The 11,466-nt window shown below is 38.9% G+C and overlaps 2 non-coding genes across 2 annotated transcripts; both read left to right on the forward strand.

Moving 5' to 3' along the window:
- Nucleotides 1-4,222: 4,222 nt before the first annotated feature.
- LOC118977196 (small nucleolar RNA SNORA1) lies at nucleotides 4,223-4,359 on the forward strand. Its single transcript, XR_005064474.1, has one exon. It is a non-coding gene; the product is annotated as a small nucleolar RNA SNORA1 (small nucleolar RNA).
- A 6,692-nt stretch (nucleotides 4,360-11,051) lies between these two features.
- Nucleotides 11,052-11,157, forward strand: LOC118977191 (U6 spliceosomal RNA). Its single transcript, XR_005064471.1, has one exon. It is a non-coding gene; the product is annotated as a U6 spliceosomal RNA (small nuclear RNA).
- The last annotated feature ends 309 nt before the right edge of the window (nucleotides 11,158-11,466 follow it).

Below are 11,466 nucleotides of genomic sequence, written 5' to 3' on the forward strand. Positions count from 1 at the left end.
CAAATATTCCCAGCAGGACAACAAATTTTACACTTTATAAGTTTATTTTAATACTCTTTTTTTCATTTTCTTCACATAATTAGGACTTGATTGATTCAGATTACTTAGGAGTGGCTTAGAGAGGGCTTCACCACCAGGTAAAGTTGGGGTCTTCTGCTAAGTTCTGGCCTCAGAGTGCTCTTGCTCTGCTAGTGTGTAGCAATAATAAGCTCACGGACTAGCTCCTGAAAAGAGTTACTTTTATTTCTTTATTTTGCCTATACTATTATGTTAGGTTTTATGATTTTGTTGGTGTTAAAAGCTGAATTACATACTCTGTATACCTTGTTTGAGAACATAGTTTAAAGTATATGGTGCAGAATAAGTATGATAAAACTTCAGGAATGCAGATGAACAGCACATGATAGAGAAAGTAGTGAACAGAAATAAGTAGTGAACAGAAATACCACTTATGTGGTATAGCCATAAGTAATGTAAAATAGTGAAGTAAACGAGTATGTTTCAACGACTTGGTGCTTTTCATTTATACAGACTCAGGAATGCATAGCATTTTTTTCTTAAAGTTAATAAGTGCATTTTCAATGTACAAGAATGGTTTTTCAATAACAAACTACCCTTGTAAGGTAGGGAAGACTATACAAATAAGATTAAAAGACAAACAAATTGGGAGAATATATGTGTGTGTGTGCATAAATTTAGCAATGAGAAAGAATGCAATTCACAAAGCGTTTCTTTTACACCAAGTGTCACATAATACTTCTCCTGTCTTGAGGCCCAGACAGTGACAAAAACTCTCATATTCTAAAGAAAGTAAAATAGGTGACTGAAACTGGCTTTTCTGTGCTTAACCTGCTCCCATTTCAAGCCTGTATACAGATCTGTCCAGAGGTATCCAGCCATGTAATATGAAAAATAAAGACACTAATTGAAGAAGATACAAGATACAAAAAATATTGTACACAGGACAGTGATGCCTCCGTCCCCTTCAAAGTAGGCACCTTGGGACCTCACACAGTTCTCCCAATTGCTATCAGCTGCCCTGTCGTATTTTCCTGAATCTCCAGGGTCTGAAATGTCTTCCCTTTCAAAGGTGACTTTAGTTTTGGGAAAAGCTAGAAGTTGCAGGTTGCCCAATCTGGGCTATAGGGGGCCTAAGAAGTCACCTGGGTAATTTGATGGTTTGCCAAAAAACTCTTAACAAGACAATGAGCAGGCACATTGTTGTGATGAAGCTGCCAATGACCAGTTGCCCATAGCTGTGGCTTTCTGAATCATTTGAGTAGTTTCTGTGGAGGACTGTTCAAACTTAACACAAAATTTAATGCAGGTTCATTGCTCCACTCACTCAGTCATTTTGAATGTGATGGCCACACAGTACACATGTTCACTCAACAGTGTCTACCACCCCCACTGACTAGCACAGTGCAGGCATCATTGTTCATGCATGCACATTCCAGTCCACTCTGCTTGGTTGCCAGGTTACATCAATGTTGTGCAAACCATTCTTGCTATATTAACAATGGCTGGAAAAATTAACAATTTTTTCAGACAGAATATATATATATATTATATATATTTATGTACATACACACATATACATACACATATACAAACATATATATGGAATAAATAATTACGGTAATGTCTTTAAATGTGAAAAGCTATGTCACATCAATAAAATAAACCTCAACATCCCCCAACTCCCCAAAAGGACAAAAACCATGGATAACTCACAAAAGAAGTAATATAAACCATCAATAAATATTGACAAATGTTCAAATTCACTCATAATAAAATGACAAAAATAATACAACTTTGCTTTCCTTCAAATGTCAGAATTCTACAATGATAATGCTATTTAGAGTTCACAAAATGGACACTCTCTCCTATACTATTGATAGGAAATTGAATTTGTATTACTGCTCTTGAGATACCAAGAGCCTTAAAAATATTCATGTCTTTGGCCCCAGATGTCCACATTTAGGAATCTCTCCTAAAGATACTACCTGAAAGACAGGCAAAAATGTATAAAGTTATTCACGTTCTTCCCTTCTGAAAAACTGTCAATGATTTCCTTCTGCATCTATAATAAAATCAAACCTTGTTCTCTGGCTCACAAAGCCCAAAATCATTCAGCCCCTGCCTGTCTCTTAAATTTCACCTCATTATGCATTTCATTCCCACCTCACTTACTTTCATCCCATCTCAGGAAGATACAAAGTTTGTCCCCTCTTTTCAGAATAAACTTCCCCTACTCATCCTTCAGGTTTCTATTCAATTGTTATTTGTTTCAAAAAGACCCCTTCTTAGTCCCCAGTCTAAACTGGCCCTCCGTATTTTTCTCCCTAACACAAGATTATTTTTAATGATATATTTACATTAGTGTTTAGAGACTGTTGAAAGGGTTTGTTCTTCATAACGTACCCAGGCTCCTCAATAAATGTGTTTAAATGCACAAATGCCACAGATAAGATTGGCGGTCTCATTGTACTCGACAGAGCACTATCTAGATATTAGTGTTTTGCTCTTATATAACATAATACTTGTGGCTCTCTTCTCAATGCATATTAATTAAAATTGCATATTAATTAGTTGATGTTAAACTTAGGCCAATAGCTCAAGGCTGTGAAGTAAAGGATCTTATAAGTGTAGTTCTCCCAACCCCCAAGAGGGCCTATGTAATGTTATTCCCGCTCAGGGGTGCACGGGTGTGTTCATATACAGTCCAGAAGAACTATATATATCTGGGATGAGCTTTCTGAAGCACATTAATATGTTTTTCTCTTTTGTATATCCATGCATGAGGTCCCCAGTTGGCCCAAGGCACCCAAGTACCTTGCAGAACATTAGGATTCTCACAGCAAGAATACATGTAGAAGAAAAGTTAATATTAACTTGCAGACACCCCGCATAAAAAATTTTGGTCTGCAGCAACAATAGGACTGCAAGCATGGCTTTATTGATAGATAACACAACCCTCCAGATTATTCTTTCTGTTTAGAAACTTATTTTAACATATTTAGCAGACCACTGAACTTTATGACCCGTGGGAGGGGCTAGGGATGAAATTGGAAGAGAGAGGAGGCAGGAAGCTGGTAGTGAGGTGTGTAACTACTCAGTGTTAGGCACTTTTTCCAAACATTTGGAACTCAGAAATATTTGGTATTCAGAACTAGTTGGTGAATTAATGAATGAGGTTTATTATAGTGGTTTTTTTGTAATGTCAATAAATGGAAATAAGATAAAAATCCAACATTAGAGACTGTTAACTGAAAAGGGATATTAAATTACATATGAATATGATTTCCATTTTGTCAAATATTAGAAGGGAGAAATGTTAACAATGCATATTTCTTTGGGTTACAAGTATCTTCTTTTTAAAAAACTCTTTGTTTACAATAAGGAAAAAAATTACTGGTATTTACTAGCTTACAGGACTGTTTTTTCCCCCATGTATGGAACAGCAAACATAGGTATCCCTTACTGGAAAGAATATATAACTATAAAATTGTGTTGTATGTAATCTTATTTTCAATTGATTCTTTAGTACATAGAGAGATTTGTGGCTGCAATGGATACATAGTTTACATTCCAAAATGTATGTAAAAATCCAAAAAATTTTAACTTGGGCAATCGAAGCTAATAAAAATAAATGAAAACTATATGTGGGTAGCTGTCATAGGAGCATCTTACCATCCACAAAAAAAGGTTTATAAACGTGTTACTTATCAGTGATACTAAACTACTCTCACATAAAGTGAGTTTAAGTAATTATTACCTTACATGTACTAAATTGTCACAATAACAAGGCAATGAAATCTTATCTATAGACTCATGCCTGTGATCTCTTTGAGGAACCCAGGGCTCTGTAGCACTCATTCTGGAATTCACCATTCCAAAAAAGGAGAACAAAGAAGTAAAAATTTGTCTGTGTTCAATACTATAAAACACATAGTTTTGTAATGTAAGATATTACCACAAGCAATTAGTCACTGGTGATTGTAGTATACTGCTGCAAATGACTGCATGTGAGTGTAAATCCGGGACACCCCTGTGGTCACATCCTCTCCACTCATTGCCTTTAGAAGTGTTTTTCTGATAGGAGAGAGCAGGAGGGAATCAAAACACATCCATGGAGATGTGTGGCCTAACGTGAATGTCATTTCTTACATATGCAACAGCCCTTCTTCCCAACCCCCCACATAAAAGGATAAAAAAAACAAGCCTCATTCTAGATGAAAATGGGCACTGTTTTTGTCCATATGCCCCAAAATTGTTAATGTGGCTATATTGAAACACAGGCTTTGCTTCCATCACAGTAACTTTATTGCAGTGGTGACAATAAGACCTGTAACATTTTAAAAAAGAAGAGAAAAGGATTTTAAAAACCCTGTTTAATAAAAGAGAGAGACTGAAGTGAGGGCGGTGGAGCTAGCCACTACAGAGTGCAGGGTGATAATGCCTCATGGGTCGGTAAAATGTTTTCTAGGGCTGTACTTCAATTTTTCAAATGTCCTTTGATTTTATTGTGTACCTTTCTGACTTCTGATTCAATTTTTCCATAGTCTTTTGTATTAGACATTGATATTTCAGGTATGAATATAGTTTTCCCTATCTTCCCTAAAGATAAATCAGCATTCTGGTATTACAAGTCATGGCTACATAATGAATTTGGTTAGTGTTGCTTAGTTTCCAAGAATCAAATCACCTGTGGATGTTTAAAAATCATGTTTTTGAAACTAGAATGTTGTGAACTAAACCTTGTAATGGCAGTTACCATTCACTGAAGTCGAGATCCTTTGTGACTAAGCCTGAAGCACACCCACTGCATATATTAATTTAAAAACGCTTCCAGTACAAAATAAGAGCTCTATTTTAAGGGACCACTAAAGAAATACCTGGGCCTGGGCAGAAGGGCTCCTTTGGACCGTGCTCTTCAGGCCTGTTTCTCGTGCACAGACCCAGGCATTTCCTCAGCACTCCCTACCTGTGGCTCCTTCAACTTGTTCTCCTGATTTTGTCTGTGAATGTACAGTACCTACTAGAAGTAGGACCTACCACACCAGGTTAATGTGCATCGGAACATTGAAAGGAAAGCAACTCACCATACAAAATGAGAAGGGTGTTTGTGCATGTGTATCTTTTCCCCCCAAATTGGGATCTTGCCCCCCCCCCGCCTCTTCTCTACCAGAACACAGCAGAAAGCATGGGCTCTGGCATAGAGCACCTGAGTTCAAACTCCAACTCACTGTGAGACCTTGAAGAAATGATTTCACCTTATGAGCCTCAACTTCCCCATTTGTCAGGAACATGGATTTTTGACATCAGATTATTTGGATTAGAATTTCAACTCCAACATTCTCTAACTGTCGAACTTCAACAAGTTATTAACTAATTTGTGTCTCGTTTTCTTCATCTTTGAAATAAGAATGATACCATTAACCTATTTCATGGTCACTGTGCGGATTAAACAACAAAATGCATGTCTAATTCTCATAACAGTGCCTGACCAAAATAAATGCTTCTCAATAATTAATAGCAGCAGTTGCTATTATCATCATCTGTAAAATGGGGAAAATAATATCCACTCTACAGAGTAAACACAGGTATTAAACGAGCTGAAGACTGGAAAATGTGCTCCCCTTTCATCACAACCTCGAACCCAGCACACAGGACGATAGAAGCAGGAAACCTGAGGACAGAAGGGTATGCAGGTGCGTCACTCAGCTCCACATCCCTCCTCAGCCAAGCCCTGAGGGCTTGATCCAGGGGTTACCCCTGTTTCTCACCCAACTGCAACCTAATTGCTATCACCTGAACAGAAGAAATGTAAGTACCAGCCTGGGTGGGTTTTTCTCCTTCGTAGGTGAGGGTTGTTTACTAATGGTGCTTCAAGGTCCCCATGAGCACTCAAGTTATAGGAACTCCAGGGCTGTTCTCACATCTGTTCTTCCGAACCTGTTGTCTGCCTGTTGTGACCCAGCCTGTCCTAAGGTCCTTTGTGAAAACTCTTTTGTTAGATATTTTTTTCTGGTTCATGCACTCTTATTTTTCTTTATCCCTAGTTTCCTTTACTTTCTTTCCCCCCTCCTGGTGGTTGGCTTGTTTGGGTTTAAAAGACCCCTGGCCTCTGCATCATCAGGTTGATTGGCTCCAGGGAGAGTTCTACTTTCCTCTTCTCATTTAAACATATAAAACCCCAGAAAATGCATATTTACATTTTTATATACATCCCATAACTTCTCATCAGGGATACCTTTCAACATATTGTCACTTTTTTAATTTTAAAGATTTTATTCATTTATTTCTAGTGAGAGGGGAAGGGAGGGAGAAAGACAAGGAGGGAAACATCAATATGTGGCTGCCTCTCCAGCACCCAGCACTGGGCACCTGGCCCGCAACCCAGGCGTGTGCCCTGACTGGGAATCAAACCTGGACCCTTTGGTTTGCAGGCCCGCACTCAATCCACTGAGCCACACCAGCCAGGGCCTATATTGTCCCATTTTAGGGAAGACAAAATTTAGTTACATTCTACACACACAACAATTTGATGAAGGACTTCATGTAGGAAGTTTATATAAAAGGAGACACCAGCATTACCCATTGCTACTAAGGTTCACAGTCTCAGTGATGGGGAGGAACACCATCTGACTACTTGACTGCGAAAAGAGGCCTTTCTCAATGCTACATTTTTTTGTTGTTGTTTTTCAAGGTTTATTTTACTCTCATTAAAGAGACAGAAACTGATAGGCTGGCTCCTGCATGCGCCACAGCTGAAGATTGAGCCCGCACCCTGGGAATGTACCGTGACCCAGAATCTAACTGGTGACCTTTCGGTTCCGGATGATACTTCAACTAACTGATCAATGCTAATGTTTTACAGAATTTCTTTTAACTCATTACCACCTATTGTGGTAACAAGTGAGAACCTGTGGGAACTATTCTGAGCTTCATTAAAACCCCATACTGCGGCCCTGGATGGTGTGGCTTAGTTGGTGTGTGCGTCATCCCCAACGGAAAGGTAATGAATTTGATTCTGGTCCAGGCGCAGGCCTGGGTTGAGGTTCGACTTGTCAGGGTGCTTAGAGGAAGCAACCGACTGATGCTCCCCTTTCCTCTCCCCTGCCCTCTCCCTCTCTCCTTCTCTCTCTCTCTCTCTCTCTCTGCCTCTCTCTCGTCGATGTTCCTTTCTCTCTCTTCCTCTTTAAATGTCCTCCGGAGAGGATTAAAAAAACAAAAACCGTACTAGGTCCCTGGAGAGACGGAGCAGTTCCTTAGAGCGTAGTCCTGTGCGCCCCAATGTTGCAGTTTCGATTTCCCCTCAGGACAAGTACCTAGGTTGTTTGTTCATCTCCCGTCGGGGCGTGTCCCGAGGCAAGCAATCAATCCCCGGTGGGGGCTCCTAGGAGGGGCGAGGAGTCAGTGTTTCTCTCTCCCTCTCCGCGGCCCCCCCCCCCCCCCCCCCCCGACCCCCGACCCCGACCGACTTGTCAGGGTGCTTAGAGGAAGCAACCGACTGATGCTCCCCTTTCCTCTCCCCTGCCCTCTCCCTCTCTCCTTCTCTCTCTCTCTCTCTCTCTCTGCCTCTCTCTCGTCGATGTTCCTTTCTCTCTCTTCCTCTTTAAATGTCCTCCGGAGAGGATTAAAAAAACAAAAACCGTACTAGGTCCCTGGAGAGACGGAGCAGTTCCTTAGAGCGTAGTCCTGCGCGCCCCAATGTTGCAGTTTCGATTTCCCCTCAGGACAAGTACCTAGGTTGTTTGTTCATCTCCCGTCGGGGCGTGTCCCGAGGCAAGCAATCAATCCCCGGTGGGGGCTCCTAGGAGGGGCGAGGAGTCAGTGTTTCTCTCTCCCTCTCCGCGGCCCCCCCCCCCCGACCCCCGACCCCCGACCCCGACCGGCCCCCCTCTCTTCCTCTTTCTCTAAAAATCAACAGACGCACGGTCCGGTGAGGATTAAAGAAAACAGTACTGTGGAACATAGTATTTAAGATTTTCTTTTTTATTCTCCTCCTTAATGATAGCTGTGACTGGATAGTCATATTCCTTCCCACACAAATCCATATTTAAGAAAACATCGATCTTCTGTCAATGACCTGGGAATTGAATCTTGTTTTCAAAAATCCACTATTTTCTAATATTTAGGGAGAATTTCCTCCATATTTGAATAACTGACATAAAAATAAAAGTGATGTTACCTTTATGCATGTTTCAGGTTTGTAATACCAGTAGAGATGAGAGAAACTTTAGAAGTCTTTTGAAACAGGAACATTACAGGTAACAATTACAAATAAGCAGTTCAGGAGAAAATTACCTTCCAGAAGTAAATATAAAACACCCTTTTGTATTCTTACCTTCTCTCTGGTATTTGAAGGAAATACCCATCTCTCACGGAATTGCCCACTGAAAAGTTCCTTAAAGAGTTGAAGAAAACTATATAAAACATTTTACATCTCTCAGGTGAAATGTGTAGAAAATAAAAATCTAGGGAAATAGTAAAATGAAAAGTAAACAATTGCAGCACCGAATTCCACTTTCTTAAAAATTATTACCATCTAAAAGTATTTTCTGAATTATTTGGTCCTGGTCTCTGCATCTACAGTTCGATGGGATCTTTTGTTGATGTGCAGAAGCAGTAAAGTGGGAGAAAGGCTGCAAAGGGCATAACTTCCTTTTTCTGTTTAACTGTGCTAAAATTTTCAAACAGGAAGTTCTACTTCCTTGACAGCTACATGTAAAAACTAGCGAGTGCATTTTTCTATTTCTGACCCTGGTCGGTCTGCTGCCTCTCGTAATCAAGGCTTTTTCTGCCTCCCTCCTCACTGGGGAAGCCTGTTAACTTCCAGAAACGTCATTCAGGGTTGACCGTCCTATCTTACCCATGTACCTTTCCAATTTTCTTATTTCTACTTTGAAAATTCCTGCAGAATATGGACAAAGAAGGTAAAAGAAAAAGTGAAACTTAGCACACTTTTTAAATCAGCAATTGTACTTTTAAAATTATACTTGTGTTTTAAATAATTTTTTTCTTTTGATCAATTCCAGAGAGAGGGGAAGGTAGGGAGAAACAGAGGGAGAGAAACATCGGTGTGAAAGATAAACATCAGTCGGTTGTTTCTTGCATTCGCCCTGACTGGGGACTGAACCCACAACCCAGGCATGTGCCTGAGCAGGAATCCAACCAGTGATCTTTCAGATCTTTCAGTTTGCAGGATGATGCCCAGCTAATTGAGGCACACCAGCCAGGGCTGTAATTGTATTTTTTTAAATTTTATTAAATTCAGTTTTTTTCATTTTGTTATTGCTGTTCAAGTACAGTTGTCTCCATTTCCCACTCCTCCCTCACTCCCTATGTAATTATATTTTTTAAAGGACAGATGCTGAAAGAGAAAGTAATTGGATCTGTAGATTACAAGATTTAGGAGTAAGCATAGAATTTCTTATATGTTTACTAATGTACCAAGTGCTAATTATAAAGCTGTTTTAGTGTGTGCCTCCATTATAGGTAAGTAAAAAACTAAAATAAACCCTTTGTTTATTTTAAGTACACATGTATTTATTTCTATTTAATATCTAACCAAGAGTTTCTATTATAGGTACCTAGTTGTTATGGGATAAACACATTCTGGAATACTTTTTTAAAAAGATTTTATTTATTTATTTTTAGAAAGAGGGGAAGGGAGAAAAACATCAGTGTGTGGTTGCCTCTCATGTGGCTCCTACTGGGGACCTGGCTTGCACCCCAGGCATGTGCCCTGACTGAATTGAACTGACAACCCTTTACTTCACAGGCCCATGCTCAATCCACTGTGCTACACCAGCCAGGGCCCTGGACTACTTTATATGTTATAAACTGCCCATTTTGTCCGCAAGTTCTCACCCTATCCCCACCATGCACAATAGCAACATGACTACATAAGTTGTGATTTATTCATGGATAGGGTTTGTGAAACAATTATAGAAGTTATTTTTCTATGTTAAGTGAAAAATTAAACTAAGATATACATCAGATAAAATGGTCACATCATATCAAATAAACATGCTAGAGGGAAATATGATAAAACACTAAATATATTAAGGTCTGGCTAATAAAACTATATGTCATTAATTTTCTTTTTATATTTTTATTTTCTTGGTCCTATATTCACGATTATAAGAAAATTCTGAAAATAAATATCTGATGTTAAAATATTTGCCGTATAACTTTAAATGGTATTTTATGGTAAAAAGACTACCCTCCAATAGAATAAAATGGAATCCAATAGAATAAACTGGATTCCAATGAAAAGAATGTGGTCATAGTATTTCATGTAAGTTTTCCCTCAAACTCAGCTTCTAGAAGTCAGTTCAATAGTTTACACTGAAAATTATTATGTTGAACTCATACAGCTTGTGAAGCTTAAAAACTCTCTAAATAATATAGTAAAGAGTTGTAGTTAGAAAGTTCATTTCTTCTATAAATGCACCTTCAATTGTTTTTTTACAAGATTTTACTTATGTATTTTTAGAAAGAGGGCAAGGGAAGAAGAAAGAGAGGGAGAACAAATTCAACACGTGGTTGCTTCTCATGTGCCTCTAACTAGGGACCTGGCCCACAACCCAGACATGTGCCCTGACTGGGAATCGGACCATCAACCCTTTGGTTCACAGCTGGCACTCAATCCACTGAGCCACACCAGCCCGGGCCACAATTAATTATTAATCCCCTTTATAATAGGGAAATTTTTTGCAATAAAATATCTGTAGCTCCATGTGGTAGGGAGGAGGCTATCCTTCATAACGGGAGGAAACTGAGATTTAGAGAAATAAGACATCTTATCTATGTTCCGAGCTGGCAATTGACCAACTCAGACTTGAGTCCAAGATTGTCTATTGACAGAATCTGGAGTCTGGGCTATCCCTGATATCATTCGAAATGTATTCCTTAGGGAAATACTTCTGAAAGAATTTACCTATAACATCACACACACAAGAAACCTTCCTGTATTGCACTAAAGTTTCTGTTTGTTTAATCAGAACAGAATAATACAATGTTAAAATAAAAAATGCACAGTGTTCTCTTCAGCAGCACACATACTACAATTGGTATGATACAGAGAAGATTAGTGTGACCCCATCAAGGATGACAACAAATTTGTGAAAAGCTTCCATACTTTTTATAAAAAGACAAATAGATAAATAAAGTATATTCACTAAACAAATCCACGTGAAGAACTCTAAAACAAACAAAGGAAAAGGAACTCAACATACTGTATTCAGATAAATCACCCAAAGTGAAAAAGAAAATCTTTCCCTTGGATCATTTACTGTTTAGAAGCACTGGATTTGCAATTGGGTCTATCTTGGTTATTTTGCTTATTTCCTTTGAGACATTTAACATGCTGAGACAAGTGTAATTGAACAACAATAAAGAAATTTACTCAAAAGACATTTAACATGCTTAGATTCTCCTCTGGCAAGATTAGGT

Source organism: Sturnira hondurensis, unplaced genomic scaffold (assembly GCF_014824575.4).
Source record: "Sturnira hondurensis isolate 20B ecotype Veracruz unplaced genomic scaffold, ASM1482457v3 Scaffold0021214, whole genome shotgun sequence".
Lineage (NCBI taxonomy): Eukaryota > Metazoa > Chordata > Mammalia > Chiroptera > Phyllostomidae > Sturnira > Sturnira hondurensis.